General features: G+C 37.0%; 1 long non-coding RNA gene across 1 annotated transcript; it reads left to right on the top strand.

The window, feature by feature from the left end:
- Window positions 1-270: 270 nt before the first annotated feature.
- Window positions 271-10681, top strand: LOC121310848. Its single transcript, XR_005948953.1, has 7 exons — window positions 271-353; window positions 5366-5413; window positions 5894-5904; window positions 5997-6023; window positions 6191-6193; window positions 9113-9148; window positions 10666-10681. It is a non-coding gene; the product is annotated as an uncharacterized LOC121310848 (long non-coding RNA).
- Window positions 10682-10975: the final 294 nt, after the last annotated feature.

Raw genomic sequence — 10975 nt, 5'->3', positions numbered from 1 at the left:
GCTGCCAATCAAACCCCATACCAAGTCTGTCAGATCAGTAAACATATTGGAGCACAGTGTGAGAGAATAATACACCAAACACAACAAGTGTTACAGGAATGCCAGGTTACTGTTTTCATCAGGTACAAAACCCATATAGCCAGAACCATGCTTCTGACCTGCATTATGGGTGTGATTCTAAATTCTAACACGAGACAATGAACATTCTGAGCAGCTATTCTTAACTCAGCTGACCAATCAGCAGAGCCGCCGGGTCACATGACCGAGAATACCATTGATGGGGAACTTAAGCCCACATGAAAGTGTCTGAATGTTCAGACCTGGCTAATCTTCTGTTCCCCGATTGGCGACAGGTAAGCAGGGTTCACAATGAACGAACAGGCAGTGCTGTGGTAGAATCTTAGACATACAGAACCAGAAATCAGTGGCTGCCTGAAACATGTGCCAGTTTATTGAACAGCCTGTGCCGTTCACTGTTCCACTGACTGCTGCTGGCAGCTCCATTCCGGTGGTGTGCTGCATATCTGAAGTTAAATAGTGCAGCTCATGAATGCAAGGGGACATAACTGATCCTAGTATATGAGTTCAGAAGCAAGTGCCTTTAACGTTTGTTCTTTCTGATAGCCTAAACATCACATGGGTATTGCAGATCTTAGTCCATTTATAATTTTTACGAAATCTTATCTCCTTACTTACACTGTCATTATTATATATTATTATTATTATTATTATTCATTATTATTATTATTTTAATAAATCATAAAATAATGAATAATCCTCATCTAGTAGTAGTAGTATTTGATTGCATTATGGTTGTACTAATAATCATTGCATTATTGGTGCATGTATGTATGTCACCTAAAATATAAAATGAAATAAATGCATTTCTTGAAGTTTTAAGAGTTGGTGCCATGTGAAATATAATCTTTTTAAAATACAGAATACTGTGATGTACAGGACCTCTATAGTCAATATCCTAATGAATTCTTTAGATATGAATGAACTGAAATTCTAATCGTTGTGCTTTGTCTTGTCTGTATGTGTTTTTGAATGAATCAAACATGTTATATTTGCATGAAGGATTCGTAATTCAAAATAGGTTTGGATTCAAAGTAGATTCTTTTTTGCATGAACAATAATTTCAGGAAATACAGTAGAAAGGGATGGATGATTTTTATTTTTTAAATTAAAATTCATTGAAGCTGTATTTTGTACACCGTGCATTCATTTTGAATGTTTTTTATAATAAAACCTTAGTTATATTATGTACCGTTTTCACTACATGATGTGTCATGCACTAAAAAATTTTTACCCATTTTATTTATTTTGGGGGGGGGGGGGGGTGGGGGTGGTGGGGGGGGGGGGGGGGGTGTAGCTAGAATTCAGATCGGTGCGCAATGTGAAGAGGCTGATTTATTGCACACTGTTTGAAACCGCTCAGCAGAGATGCCAGGTGTATTATCTGGAAGGGTGTCTAACCCCTGCCCTCAGAATAACTTATTCTTAGCTTCACAATGTATTTTATCATGGACGGGATGGTGGGCTCATGTTCCAGGTCTCCTGTTTCATTATAGTAAGGTTTGTTACAAGGTCATTTTCAGGGTGCACAGGTCCCAGGTTTCATCAGCTGGAATGCTGCTCTTACAAGTTTTATTTTGTGGTTTGTACAACGACTGTTGCGGTTCTGCAGGTTTGAGTAGTGAATTTGTAGGTCTGACTTACGAAATGCGGTTCACTTGGATGGTCTAGGATGGGAATGCTGGATGATTTCTGGGGGTGTATCAGTTTTACAACCTTGAGTGTTATTGATAAATAATAACAATAATAATAATAATAATAAATAATATAAAGAAAAAATAATAAATTATTCAAACATATCGAACAACATTCACAAAATAATCTGATTAAATTTTACTCTTAATGATGTAACTACATATTAATACAGCACACAGTGCACAGATCTATGAAATGTAATCTCTTATACAGTTGGTCACATTGGCTGCATTGTAAATTCTGAACCCCCTTTCCAGGTGTAATCCTGCCGTGAAACCATTAACCCTCCTGTATGTAAACATCTCCCCCTGCTGGCTTGCTGCAGTACTGTATGTTACTGTGCAGGATAAGAGGGATCTGTCATACTGGTGCTGTCAACAAGCCCACACAGGAAGTCTTCATTTTGGCCTATAGGGTTAGGCCCAACAGGAAATACCCACACAGAGCTCTTTAAAAAGTCAGTCTGGAGTTTGGCTTGTAAACCAGTATTTACAGTACAGAAACAGAAATGAAAACAGGCCCAAAGGAGCCTGGGTGGTTCGGCATAGCTTGTGAGGTGGTTATCTGGTTAAATACACTGTAGACAGAGGAGGCTTATAAGAACACTATTTTCATGCAAGCAAGCTAACCGATCCCAGGAGACATGCAGCTGTAGCGGCCCTTAGTCAGATTTACTCAGAGGACCGACTCCCAAAGAAACATAGTTTCTGTCAGCAAGACTCAAGCCCCTCCCCCTGGTACCTGCCACTCCCAACCAGGCCGACCTGGAGGACATCATGCAGGAAGGGCGCGTGGGGTGCCCTTCTCAAGATGGCTCCCTAGAGCAATGAATACCTTTTCTGACAATTTAGGATTACCTAGGGTTACCCGACATCCCTGGAAAACTGGGATTATCCCCCTTTTCAGACTTAATTTTTGGTTATTAAATAGTCCCGGTTTTGCTATCACATTTTTTTAAAGTACAAAACTGTGGCAGTGTGCTCAGAAAGTTGACAGCACCGTTATTTATTATATAAAAATAAAATGTACAAAAAAAGCAGCCATTTTCATAACTGATTTAATATACACTGTTGTGCAAAAGTCTTAAACATGTTGTATTAAAGATGAGTGATGCATTATGAGCATCAATTTTTTACTCAAAGCCTCCACTATTGTATTCTAGATCTATAACAAGCTTGACTTGCATAAAGAAGGGAAAACATTGAACAAACCCTTTTATCGACCGTAGTGAGTAAAAGTTCCACCACCATCGGTTTCGTATTAGCTGTTTGTGTCCTTGTTCTTCGGGGATTTTTCGACAGATTGTTCTACAGGCAATACTTGAAGATAATATCCTTAAGGAACAGAAAGAAAACCCACGTTGAATTGACAACAGAACTGGCAAAACTAGTCTCTAGAAAAATGCAACTTGTTTTGTAGTCGAACATCAATGGAAATATATAATTTCTCAAAATTTCTCAGAAATTTTAAGAAAAATCTTTCGCACCAAAAGTTTTGCTTTTGTGGATGAAGAAAAAAAAAAAGTTACAAGAAATACATGTCTACAATTATTTATTTAAGCAATTTTTTGGCAAAACTCAAAAAATGCTAATTAAAAAATATTCACACTCTTTGATGCTATTATTGTATTGTCTACAATGTGCTGGAAACTTCAATATGATAATGCAGAATTTAATCCTAGAAAAGTCTAGAAAATGCTAGATTGTAGGTGAACATTCTTGGAGAGTAAAGTTCCCCCATTAGGAATATGATGATTGCTGCCATTAACAATAAGACAAAATGGGGAAAAAGTGAAGAGCTATCTGCAGACCTTAGACAGAAAACTGATTTATTGTCAGAATGCTCCCTCATTCTGGAAGAAGGTTCTTTCACCAAGAACAAGTAGGAGAATAGTGAGGAATGTTAATAACAATCCGAGATTGACTGTCACAGATATTCCAAGTGAACTGGCTGCAAATGGGTCTGGATAACGTACCACTTCCAGGATTTGGTCGCAAGCCAAGGAAGAAGACACTCCTAGGAAAACTTCACAAGGACAATTGCTTAAAGTTTGTAAAATGGCATTTGAGTGATGGATATGAGTTCTCGTCAAAGGTTTTGTGGAGTGAAACAAAAATCAAGCTACCTGGTCACTCTTAGTTGTTAAGTTTGGAGAAAGTCTGGTGAGGAGTGACCACTCCGCCAGTACTTGAAATAACACCATACCTACTGTCAAGAATGGAGGTGGTAATATCCTTCTGTGGGACTGTTTTTCCTCTAATGACACAAGACATGTAGTTCTAGTACATGGTAACATGGATTCCATAACATACCAAAAAATATTGGCCAATCATCTGAAACCCTCCGCTACAAAACTCGGTTTAAAAGCGCAACTGGACGTTCCAACACAAGAACGATCCAAAACACACATCAAAATATACATCAGAATGGTTAATGAATAATAAAATCAAGGTTCTGGAATGGCAAAGACAAAGGCACGATCTAAATCCGATTGAGAATCTTTGGTATGAGTTGAAGAAGGCTGTGCACAAGAGAATCCTCGGAATTTGAATGAACTGGAACAATTTTGCATTGAACAACAATTAAAAATCATTAAAGAATCATGCCAAAAGCTCATTGACAAATTATCCTAATCATTTAAAAGAGGTTATTATTGCTAAAGGTGCCTCAACTAGCTATTAATTTCATTTTCCTTGTCAGGGTATGAATACTTTTGAATTAGCATTTTTGGAGTTTTGCAAAAAAATTGCTGAAATAAATAATTATAGACATCTATTTCTTGTAACTTTTTTTCCTCATCCACAAAAGCAAAACTTTTACTACAAAAGATTTTTTCTATAATTATTGGTTTTCAAGAAATTTTTAGAAATTATAAATTTCCATTGGGGGATGATGTGACAACTGATATAACTGTGTGTGTGTGTTTGTGTGTGTGTGTGTGGGGTGTGGTGTATATATATACACACACACATATACGTATATATATATACACACTCCCAATGTTTAACTTTTAAGTTCTGATTGTGTTATTATATAGAGTTATTTTGCCTACTTTCAGTTGCTACAGCATCAATGAATTGAAAAAAAAAAAAAAAAAATCTCATACAGCCGGCAAAAAAGAGTCAGGCGATCGGTATGTGGTACTGAGGTACACGGTCCCTGTCAAACCCTATATATTGAGGGTCCCAGTGTTTGCACTGTAACCACTGTAAAGTCTTTTGTGCGATAAGTTTCAGGTACTGTTACACCGAACGACTCACGGTCACATAATGCACAGCATTCTGGTACGGTTGTTCTAACACCCGTCGTCTGAGTGTGAATGCGTTTACATACCTCCACTTAGTAATGGCTTGAAGGCGTTTGACAGGGACTCTTGAACTGTCCCAAACTGTCCTGGTGAACTGGCAAAGGGAAAGGTTTATTCACTCTGCTGCCATTGGCTTTGACAGTTTGGGGTTAGGACCATAATACAGTATTTTACTACAAGTAACACTATACATTTGATAAGATTTTTTTACACTTTTTATCGGTTCATAAATATATCTTACAGTTTAAACATTCTCTGCTTTCCTGTCTCTTTGTGTTTTAAAAGGTACGATCTAAAGATGGCCGACGTGGAAGAAGCAGTGGGGGAAGTTCAGTAAGTTTATTGCATCTACTTTTTATACATGTGTTAAAGATACTCCAAAACGACACTCATTCAAAAACATTGGGTTTTTAGAAAGAGGGAAACTGACCTGCTGAAATGTTAAAAAAGAGATGGCCATAAGACTCCTATTGCACAACTGTTTTACCCATTCCAGGTTTTACTAAGAGCTTAATTAGCCACAGGCCATTTCAAAGGAGACATTTTGGCAAAATGGGAGGGCAGCATATCCATACATTCTTTGTGATTAGTAAATGTATGGAAAGCCATACATTGAAAACTATTGAGCAGTAACAGTACAACTGATCCTAATAGAAAACAATATGGGAGAAAATAATATTGTTTAGAAAACACACACTTTTAAATGCATCATATGCATGCAATCAATAGATCAATGGGAGAGCACGGAATAAACATAGGTATACATTACATACCTTACAATGCTTATGTGTTCTTTTTATTCTCTCATTGCAGGGAGGAGGAAGGTAAGTGGTTACTCCTGAAAGTGATTGTATAAACACACATGGTTTTCAGTGCTGTTTGTGGCTCTAGTTCCTGACTGTGTTTTTCTGCTTAGCCCCAGTGGAAGCTCCTGCTGAGGAAGGTAAGGGCCTTGTTTCATTGAGTCTCAAGTTAAATAGTTAAAGTTGCAAGACGCCCTGGCATCAAACATGTGGAAACCAATATGAAACAGATAACATGTACATGCCTATACAGTCGTAGTGCAAGACTCATGGTACTGTCACAACGATCCCTTGGTCTGGAAGAAAGAAGGTTCTTTCACCAAGAACAAGTAGAAGAATTGAAATAACAGCCCTAGATTGCCTGCCAAAGATATTCAGAGTGAACTGGCTGCAAGTGGCACTGGGGTTTCCATTTCAACCACAGGTCGAGTATTGCATGGTGAAGGTCTCAATGGTCGCAGGCCAAGGAAAAAGCCACTCTTAGGAAAACGTCACAAGGACAATCGCTTAAAGTTTGCAAAATGGCATTTGAATGATGGATATGAGTTCTGGTCAAAGGTTTTGTGTTTTTTGTCCTAAGAATTTTTCGAGAAATTATAGATTTCCATTGGGGTATGTAAACTTTTAACTACAACTGTATGTGCCTTATTTTGCTCTTACTTGAACTGATTTTATTGTACTTTCATATCTGCTCTTATTGTATTATGATATTCTGTAATGTGATAATTTATAATGCAATACTTTGTACTGTGATAAATTGTAATAGTTGCAAGTCGTCTGCTAAGAATTAAATAAACACACACACCCACACACCACACACACACACACACACACACACACACACACACATACATACATACATATATATATATATATATATATATATATATATATATATATATATATATATATATATATACACTGTTTGTATACACACACCTGGAACTTGTAAGGATTAATTCATACATTTATTAAAAAATAAAACTTATATGAACATAATTTAGATCTTGTATTTAACATCATGAAATCACTAAAACTACAAAATGAAATCGCAAAAGTCTACTAGAAGCCATCATTGTAGTATAGCATTTCATGTTAGATTTCGAAATGTTACATTTTTCACTTTTTGTCAGTTTTTCATTAAGTATATGGAAAACTACAAATATAATTTAATATGTTAACATAACATTATTCAGCAGGTTTGTTTTGACTTTATGAAGCAAAATGTGTTAACTCTATAGGGTGATGCAGAACTTATCAATTTTTTCAATGGGCTGACCCAGTTGATATTTCCTGTGATAACTGGACGGTTATTAAGGGAAACACATGCTCATTAACACCAGCAACAGAGAGCGATCCCAGTGCGAGCCATCAAACTGAAAGGAATTCCAACCACAGCGCACATAGCTGAATAACTCACAGATGTAGATGAAACCCCCCCCCCCCCCCAACAACAACAAACAACACAAAACTCTAGCAGAAAAAATTTGCTCACCAGAGATTTAAGAAAAAATACTGCATGGGATAGTGTGTGATAAATAAGAATTGTTTGCCGTTTTTTTCAGACTGGAAATCTGATAACCGTAGGGCAGAGTCACATTGCAACGTGAATTATTTGACTTGGATGACCTTTTCCATAATGAGAGAGGTTACCATGATTAATTGTTTACCATACTCCATATATTTCTGCACATGCAATACATTTAAATGTATGTTCTACTTATACCAAAGTCACCTCTCGTAAACTGGTTTAACATTACCAATACATTTTACACTCATGTGATATCTCCAGCACAGTTTAACCCTACAGTGTGGATGCATAAACTTGACATATTTTGCTCCCAAGAAAGTTTCCCTACAGTGTTGCCAATAAACTCGGGTTTGAAGCGTTTTCACTGTGGACTGGCCTTACTGCTGGTCTTTTACTGCTGAAAAAATGTAGGTTGAGTTTCTTGAAAATTGAAATGATGTGTGGATATTGAGTGGTTTATAGTAAACTGAAGCGTTCTGCTTCCAGTCAGTCACGTTTTAAACATTGATGGATCGCATTTTGATTATTAAGCCTTTTTGGAAAAAAGAAAAGGGAAGTAACAAGACCCTCTTTGTTGTCTCATACATGAACTATATATTTATTATTATTATATTATTATTAATTATTATTATTATTATTATTTTATTCTTTATATTATTATTATTTCATCCTAAACACAGTAGGCTGCTTATTTCATTTTTATGTAAAAATGTGTCACCTTGACTGCACTATACCAATTGATTAGTGACTTAATGTTTCTTTAAAGGGCCTGCTCTATGTGAAATGTACTAAAATATATTCTGGAATGTATTATTTAAACATATAGCCCTGCTCAGAACATTTAAAAACTTATTTAAAAACAGCCAAAATGTACTTTAAATGCGCATGTATATAAGAGATCTGATTTCCACACATACAGTTGAGATACACAAGTCTCCTTGAAGGCTTTTTATTGTAATGCCCATTGTCTTGTGAATTCTATTCCTCTGAGTATTCATTTCAATTTCAATATATTTTATTTATATTGGGCCTTTCATACTACAGTATCTTAAAGTGCTTGGTATAAACAGAAAGAAGCATACAATTTCAAGAAGTTGTAAAAATTACAAAGTAAAGTTTGTATTATATTGAATACCCTTTCTTTGATTGTTCTGTCATTTTTACATTGACTTTATAAACCAAGTCACTGAGTTTTCGATTTGAAATCCACACTAGCTGAAGAAGAAGTTGCTGTTATCTCCATGGCCACCCTGCATTAACGCTCCCCAGGCTTCTCTTTTCAACAATTGGCAAAATTAGATTTTTTTAAAAATATTTTAGAGCAGTTCAGAATTTGTAGGTACTGCCCTGTGGCTAATGAACACATGGACATTTACGAACCAGAGGAGGCTACTCAGCCCATCTTAGCCCATTCAGCTCCCAGTAGCTGATTGATCTTAGAACTTTATCAAGTTAGGTCTTAAAGGATCCCAGCGAACAACATGACTTGGTAACCCTAGGTAGCCCATTCCATACCCTCACCACTCTGTGTGAAGAAGAGTCTTCTTCTCTCTGTCCTAAGTCTATTTCCACTTAATTTCCAAATGTGTCTTCTGGTCCTGGTTTCTGTGCTGTGATTAAAGTAATAGTTTATGGTAACTATGGTAACTAAAGCTACCTTTGTTTTTTTTTGTTTTTTTTGTTCTTGGTGACCTGCAGCACCAGCTTCTGCTGAGGAAGAACCACTGCAGGAAGGTAAAGAGTTTTCTTTTTTTTTTTTTTTTTTTTGTCAAGAAGCAAGAACTTAGTCGATCCTCGCTGTTATAAACACATGCTTTGCTTGAGTTGACAAGGCACTTCTTGAATGCTCCAGCAGGTTTTTAGTAGTTGAACTTTAAAAAGATAATAAGCACTTCGTATGATCTGTGGGATGCGCCCTATAGCCTGGAGATCGTTTGTTTGAGTCCAGGCTATTCCACTGCCGACAATGGATGGGAGTTCTCAAAGGGGCGGTGCACAATTGGCCGAGTGCAACCTGGTTGGGGAGGGCTTAAGTTGGCTAGGGTGTCATCAGCTCACCGCGCACCAGCGACCTCAGTAGACCCCCGGGTACCTGCGGGCCGGCTGACAGGGCACATTTCGGAGGATGCGTGTGTCCGTCCTCATCTCTCCCGAGTCAGCACGGGGGTGGCAGCGGTGAGCCGGGTTGAAATAAAAAAAAAAAATTGGTTGTTCCAAATTGTGGAGAAAATGAAAAAATGAATTGTCGATTCCAAATAAAATTAAAGAAAAAGGAGAATAAAATTTCATGTGTCTTAAAACTATTTGCATTTATGTTATCAAGTGAGCAGAAATTACAGTCGGTCATTTATTTTTTAAAACCACCTCGCTTCAGAAATGCAGCTTTAAGGAGGCTTTTCAGAAGCAGCCCCCGTGGCTGAATAAAGAACATCAGTTAGTAGAGCTGCACAAACCAATCAATCGATTATTCAGATCAGGCTAATTTACCATTCAGACTGAAACAAGTGAAGAAACAGCAGCTTGGGTTTGAGTGGATTGTCTTTGAAAAGCAGCAACCATCACAGGCTAATTCACTCTGAATGGTGAATCAGCCTGATCAACACCAGCGACCCTCATCTGATTTCAGTGGAGCGTTCAGTCCCAATAATCATTTTGTGCAGCTCTGATAGTTAGTAATCCTGGTAAATAATTAGCAGTAAGCAGAAATAACAACAGCTAATGACAAAGAATATGATACTGAAAAGGTATGAAATGAGATCTACATTTATTATCATCCATAACTATTAAATGCTCAATAGTGATGATTTAGAAATATTAAAAGAAACAAAAATTTAATCAGAATGTCTTCAAGACGCTAAAAAAGACTAGTTGAAATGCTTGTCACTGAATTGTCATTTCTTTTAGTATTTCTGGTATAAATTATCCCTTTACCTGTATACCTATTGCAACAACAGCATCTCAAAAACTTTCAAAGCGTCGGGACGTAGCCCTTACACAAATGTGTTTTCAACAAAATACAGTATTATTATTATTATTGTTATTGTTATTATTGCTTAACGAATAGGGCTCGCGAAAGACAAATTTCTTCGTACCTAAACGGTATCCATAATTCTAGACACGACGACCTCACGACACATTTATGAGGAGACATTAGGGTGAGGGGGCCCTCCAGAAAAGAAATTATAACCCTCTGATAATCCCAATCCGATGGGTCTTTTCTTTAACCCTCTTGTTTCGTTTTGTGTCCCCAGAACTGCCACCTCCAGGTAAGAGCTGCCTCACTTTTTCCTTGAATTCCAGTGTTGCTTTACACTCATGTACACGTTACATGGTAAACATCTTCACTATAAATGTAAGACGATACTAATACCAGCTTTGTCAAGGTGTTTAGCCCAAATTCCAGTTTGTATCTTTAGATGTGAAAGAAATATGAATTTTATAAACTTATTACCAGAGCTCCAGATAAGGTTTCTGGTCACTGAGTAATTTACTCTCCAATTTAGACACTATGTGAGTAAAATGCAACATTGTCTTGAAGTCAGGGGTACTTTCAATAAATAC

Source organism: Polyodon spathula, unplaced genomic scaffold (assembly GCF_017654505.1).
Source record: "Polyodon spathula isolate WHYD16114869_AA unplaced genomic scaffold, ASM1765450v1 scaffolds_2652, whole genome shotgun sequence".
NCBI lineage: Eukaryota > Metazoa > Chordata > Actinopteri > Acipenseriformes > Polyodontidae > Polyodon > Polyodon spathula.
The sequence above is the reverse complement of the archived record's forward strand: the minus strand, read 5'-3'. Positions and strand labels throughout refer to the sequence as shown.